Source organism: Phoenix dactylifera, chromosome 3, assembly GCF_051530095.1.
Source record: "Phoenix dactylifera cultivar Ajwa chromosome 3, Ajwa_hap1_PhDact_Kaust_v1.1, whole genome shotgun sequence".
In the NCBI taxonomy this organism is placed as follows: domain Eukaryota; kingdom Viridiplantae; phylum Streptophyta; class Magnoliopsida; order Arecales; family Arecaceae; genus Phoenix; species Phoenix dactylifera.
Window position 1 is genome coordinate 32,779,761 of NC_143192.1, and position 6,665 is coordinate 32,786,425.

General features: G+C 35.8%; 1 long non-coding RNA gene across 7 annotated transcripts; it reads left to right on the top strand.

Annotated features, from left to right (window-relative positions):
- The first annotated feature begins 1,941 nt into the window (after positions 1–1,941).
- On the top strand, positions 1,942–5,348 carry LOC120106381 (uncharacterized). Of its 7 annotated transcripts, none has more exons than XR_016399836.1 (4): positions 1,942–2,795; positions 2,887–3,136; positions 3,235–4,769; positions 4,847–5,348. It is a non-coding gene; the product is annotated as an uncharacterized LOC120106381 (long non-coding RNA). The 7 variants fall into 7 exon arrangements; XR_016399838.1 differs by lacking the exon at positions 4,847–5,348 and having other exon boundaries at positions 3,235–4,175; positions 4,253–4,730; XR_016399839.1 differs by lacking the exon at positions 4,847–5,348 and having other exon boundaries at positions 3,235–3,923; positions 4,042–4,730.
- The last annotated feature ends 1,317 nt before the right edge of the window (positions 5,349–6,665 follow it).

Sequence of the window (6,665 nt, forward strand, 5' to 3'; positions counted from 1 at the left end):
CTGTGCCCTAGATCTTGAGCTGCGGCGGAGGATCATTTGGAGAAGAGTAGCCCGCTTCCGTGCTCGGTGCCCTAGATCTTTCGACTTCCGACTCCCCATTCCGCGGATCTCCCTCTTCCCATTCTTCGGCGTCCCAAGGTATGTCCCTCCTCCAGTCCTCCGTATTTTTTTTAGCATAGGCCGGGAGATGGTTCCGGCGAAGGGGGCTTATCTTGTAACAGGGCAACGACGCCGGACTTGAGGGAGAGGGAGAGGGAGAGGTGGGGGTCGTCGGGGTCCTCGGGGATAGTCGGAAGATTTGGAGGAGGGGCGTGCCACACTTGGGGAGCATCATTTCGGCCTACTTGTTTTATTTTCTACCAATCTGTGAGATCTAACCTAGTTTGCACAATTTTTTTGAGATTTAATCATAGTTTTCAAGATTTTATATGCACGACATTCTCTCTGCTAAAGTCTTCCTTGATCTGGTTTTGAACAGTGCTGTGGTTTTTGTTTTTTTTTGCATAACTTGTGATATTCTGCAAGAGGTTTTGAACAGTGCTGTGGTCTTCCTCGATCTACTTTCTCTGCTTGGGTCTTGACTGGAGGATCCATACAGTAGGTATTTCTATAGTTGGCTTTGCATGCTGTAATTCTGTAAATTATGAAAAAACATGGATGGTGGAGAATGAAATTCAATGAATACGCTATAAGCCTATGAAATAGGTTAATGTCCGTATGCCTGTATATTAGTTAGCTCCTGTATATTAATTAGCTCACAATAAGTTTAGATTGTCCGTATGCCTGTATATTAATTAGCTCCTGCTAGTGTAACTGTGTAACTGTGTAACAGTGTAAGTGTGTAACTATTCAATTGAAATCTGTACTCTCAAGTTGAAGTTTCTACTCTGAAGAAGGAATTTATTTATTTATATTTTTGGTGGCAAATTTTTGTCCTTATATAAATTTAAAATATTTGTTACTTATTCAGTTATTTGTCATAGATATACATCGTTATTAAGCCGTTAATTTTTTTGTTTTCATTGTATAAAGTTGCATTTTATGCTCATACATCTTTATTTAATGCTTGCATGCAAAATAGGTTAATGTCCGAGATGGATAGCAATGAAAACATGGCTGAAGTTTCAAGTGTACTTCGTTGTAGTGGTTCTCAAGTAATGGAGCCTTCTAATACAGATAGCTCTAAAATGAACAGAAAAAGGAGGTCGGAGATATGGAATCATTATTGTGAGGTAGAAAATCAAAAAGACAAGGCTAGATGCAATTATTGTCATTTTATTTTTTCAGCTGATCCTAAAAATGGGACAAGCCATCTTCACAAACATGCAAATATTTGTAAGGCAAAAAAATATAATGATAAGAAACAGAAAATATTAATAGGCACCGTGACTTCAAAAGATGGTGTTCCATTGAACGAGTTAGTTCCCTATTCATTTGATCAGGAAAGAAGTCGTGAGGACCTTGCAAAGATGGTAATTCTACAAGAGATGCCATTTACAACAGTTGAACATCCAGCATTTCAGACCTTTGTTAGGAACCTTAGACCAGAATTTCATATTGTTTCAAGGACAACATTGTCTTCTGATTGCTTTAAAATTTATGAAAAGGAAAAACGAAGACTTGAAGATTTGTTCAAGATGAACTGTGGAAGAATCAGCTTAACATCGGACATGTGGACATCAAATCAAACATTGGGATACATGTGTCTCACTGCACATTATATCACTAATGATTGGAAACTGAAAAAGCATATTATCAATTTTAAGTTGGTTCCTTCACCACATACAGGCTTAGTCATTAGTGATGCTATAGCTAACTGTATTTTATCTTGGAATATTGAGAAAAGGTTGGGTTCAATCACTCTTGATAATTTGTCAGCAAATACAGTTGTAGCAACAGAACTTCAAAAACAATTTAAAAAAGATTTACTTTTGAATGGTAAATTCTTTCATGTGCGTTGCTGTGCACATATTCTTAATTTGATTGTGAAGGATGGGTTGAAGGTAGCGGAGGGTGCTATTCATAGGATCCGCGAGGCTGTTAAATATATAAAATCATCTCAAGGAAGGTTGGAATTATTTATGGGAATTGTGAAACAATTCAAGATGAATGGTAAAAAACGGATATGCTTAGATGTACCTACTCGTTGGAATTCTACATATCTCATGTTAAATGATGCTATACAATTCAAGGATGTATTTATGCGACTTGTGGCCCGGGATCCTAATTTTGAAGGTGCGCCAACTGAGGAAGATTGGTCTCAAGGCATCATTATTTGTGACTTCTTAAAGGTTTTTCATCTTATAACTGAAGTTTTTTCACAAACAAAAAATCCAACTGCAAATTTGTATTTCTATGAGATTTGGAGAATAAATATGCTCTTGATTGAAGAATCTAGGAGTTCAAATGCAGTTGTGATGATGATGGCTTTAAAGATGCAAGAAAAATTTGACAAGTATTGGAAGGAATGCTCTCACATTCTTGCTGTAGGGGTTGTCCTTGATCCAAGACATAAGATGAATCTTATTAGATATTGCTTTCAGACAATCCATGGTAATGATGATCGTGCTTCATTTGAGATCAACAAAGTGCATGATGTTCTTCAAACTTTGTAAGATAATTATGCAATTTTATATGGCACAAATGTCTTTCTTAATCAAGTGGATGAGAGGGTGTCTACATCCCATGGTGGAAGAGATGAGAATCGTTTTCTGCATGGCTATAAAGAATTCATCCATGGAGTACAAGTTACCCAACCATCTAAGTCAGAATTAGAGACTTATTTGGAAGAGAAGGTATTTTACGATCTCTAATTTGGATGCTTACATTAAAATATTAGTCAATAATACTAATAAAAATGACATGCCATTTAATTTTTTGGAGCAGATTCATCCATTAGAAGATCAAAATTTTGACATTCTACAGTATTGGAAATTCAATGAATCAAAATATCCAATATTGTCTAGGATGGTACGTGATATCTTGGCAATTCCCATTTCTACCGTTGCATCTGAGTCTGCCTTTAGCACTGCTGGCAGGGTTTTGGATGATTTTCGTAGTAGTCTATCTCCAAATACGGTTGAGGTATTGGTGTGCACACAGGATTGGCTTCGAGACAGCTTGCCTCATCTTGCAGGTTCAATTTCTATAACATTCATAAATTTTATCATGCATCAGTTGTACTAGTGCTTTAAAACTTTGAGATTTTTAATTTCATATTTTCTTCATTTGTAGATGATCCACCTTCTCATACAAAATACAAGATTGAAGATTACGAAACTGTTGTTGATATTAATATCGATGATTAACTTATGCTGGTAAGTAGTAGAGTTCATCTTCATTATTATGCTTACATTTGAATTCTCCGATTTGCATCATTTCATGTGACATGACCACCTACTTGCATCATTGATTCATTATATATGTTGCTATCAGATGTAGGTGCAAGCAAAGAGAAATTTATGATTCCATGTGTTCAAGTTAGAAGGATGTATACATTGCATGACAAACCTGTTTACATAACCAGCAAAGACAGCATAACTTCAAAGCTCCTGCACAAACATAAAAGTGTACTCATTGATGCTTAAACTTTATAATTTTATAGTATAATGATCGTAAACTGATGTTGCTTCTTTGCTTTATGCAGGATGGTGGTAATCTATCTTAACTAATGGGACAAGTCATCTTCACTGAATTTTGATGTTGATGTTGATGTTGATGTTGATGTTAATTGCATGATGTTGATGTTGTGATGCATCCTTTTGGATTGTCATATGGGGTAGAATTTTGCTGTGATGTAGTAAATTGTAATGTTGTGATCCTAAAACTGTGACCCAGGTTGTAATGCTGTTGTTTGGATTGTCCTTTGTCATATGGGGTTGAATTTTATTGTTGATATTAATATCGATGATTAACTTATGCTGGTAAGTAGTAGAGTTCATCTTCATTATTATGCTTACATTTGAATTCTCCGATTTGCATCATTTCATGTGACATGACCACCTACTTGCATCATTGATTCATTATATATGTTGCTATCAGATGTAGGTGCAAGCAAAGAGAAATTTATGATTCCATGTGTTCAAGTTAGAAGGATGTATACATTGCATGACAAACCTGTTTACATAACCAGCAAAGACAGCATAACTTCAAAGCTCCTGCACAAACATAAAAGTGTACTCATTGATGCTTAAACTTTATAATTTTATAGTATAATGATCGTAAACTGATGTTGCTTCTTTGCTTTATGCAGGATGGTGGTAATCTATCTTAACTAATGGGACAAGTCATCTTCACTGAATTTTGATGTTGATGTTGATGTTAATTGCATGATGTTGATGTTGTGATGCATCCTTTTGGATTGTCATATGGGGTAGAATTTTGCTGTGATGTAGTAAATTGTAATGTTGTGATCCTAAAACTGTGACCCAGGTTGTAATGCTGTTGTTTGGATTGTCCTTTGTCATATGGGGTTGAATTTTATTGTTGATATTAATATCGATGATTAACTTATGCTGATAAGTAGTAGAGTTCATCTTCATTATTATGCTTACATTTGAATTCTCCGATTTGCATCATTTCATGTGACATGACCACCTACTTGCATCATTGATTCATTATATATGTTGCTATCAGATGTAGGTGCAAGCAAAGAGAAATTTATGATTCCATGTGTTCAAGTTAGAAGGATGTATACATTGCATGACAAACCTGTTTACATAACCAGCAAAGACAGCATAACTTCAAAGCTCCTGCACAAACATAAAAGTGTACTCATTGATGCTTAAACTTTATAATTTTATAGTATAATGATCGTAAACTGATGTTGCTTCTTTGCTTTATGCAGGATGGTGGTAATCTATCTTAACTAATGGGACAAGTCATCTTCACTGAATTTTGATGTTGATGTTGATGTTGATGTTGATGTTAATTGCATGATGTTGATGTTGTGATGCATCCTTTTGGATTGTCATATGGGGTAGAATTTTGCTGTGATGTAGTAAATTGTAATGTTGTGATCCTAAAACTGTGACCCAGGTTGTAATGCTGTTGTTTGGATTGTCCTTTGTCATATGGGGTTGAATTTTACTTTGAAAAATCCTGTGATGCTAATACTGTAACCAGCTTTGATTATAAACTTACATCTTAGTGCATAGGTGGTGGAATTGAAGTGTCTATTGGCCTTTGTCCTGTATGTCTCATGTTTACTAGTGGATATCAATAATTGGAATGGTTTGAGAAAGAAGTTGTTATAATTCTTTAGGTGTTTGACTCCTCCTGACAAGTGTGTTTTTTGTTTCTTCTTTTCTTCATGCAGACGAAGTGAACCAAGAAGGCTAGAATTGTTGGCAAATATGGTAACCAAATTCTTCATAGCTGTTTTCCTTTGCTTGTCTATTTCTACCATTGCAGTAGCTGTTGCCTATTTTCTCCGATTCATTGTCATGTCTTGGGATCCAGGTACCAGATATGGTGCTAGTTTGCGAAAGCAAATCAAGAAAATGGAAGTCTCCCAGCATGCCAAGTATTTCTGTGAGTTCTGTGGAAAGGTATCATCTCATCTCTTGCATTGAGAGTTGAGACTATCTTGTTGTTGATTATTATCTTATTATATGTTGACTGCAAAATGCTTTTTTTATTGCTCGTTATGAAGTAAGAAAATTGTGCTTAAATTTTAATCTTCGCAACATCAACTCGAAGTGGACTGAAGTCTGCTGAAAAGAGATAGGTATCTAAATACAATTGGGAATTTATGATGAATCAAGTTAACAGAAGGCACTGAGTTGAATTAGTAGAATTCATGAAGTTCATGTTCAAAATTTAGTATAATGATCGTAAACTGATGTTGCTTCTTTGCTTAAATTTTATAATTTTATAGTATAATGATCGTAAACTGATGTTGCTTCTTTGCTTTATGCAGGATGGTGGTAATCTATCTTAACTAATGGGACAAGTCATCTTCACTGAACATGATGTTGATGTTGTGATGCATCCTTTTGGATTGTCATATGGGGTAGAATTTTGCTGTGATGTAGTAAATTGTAATATTGTGATCCTAAAACTGTGACCCAGGTTGTAATGCTGTTGTTTGGATTGTCCTTTGTCATATGGGGTTGAATTTTGCTTTGAAAAATCCTGTGATGCTAATACTGTAACCAGCTTTGATTCTTTATGAATACAAATTCCAAGTTGCAACTGTTCAAATGTTTATGTTTTAGATGGAAAGTTGCATCTGTTCAAATGTTTTAGATGCAGGTACTTGCAGTCTCAATGTTGGACAAGTTGATTTTGTTTTAGATCTGAACCTATTTTGAATGTAATAGATGGATAAATGTGTTTTGAATAAGCTAGATCTAAACCTGGTTGATCAGTTTGCCTTCAATTTTTTTGGTGAAACGTATTCTGAACCGGTTTTGAATGTAATAGATATTGAATTGTTGAGCTTGCAGTCTTTATTTTCACGCTTCCAGCCTTTCAGGAGGAATTGTTGAGCTTGCAAAAGGCTTCACCTGATGGTGAATTGGTGAATCGGTGATGGAGTATTGGAGTTGACAAAATATTGAATTAAAAATGCAAATCCGACCCGAACCCGACCCGGACCCGACCCGGACCCGATCCGGACCCGACCAGATCCGGACCCGACCCGACCCGAATGACCCATCGGG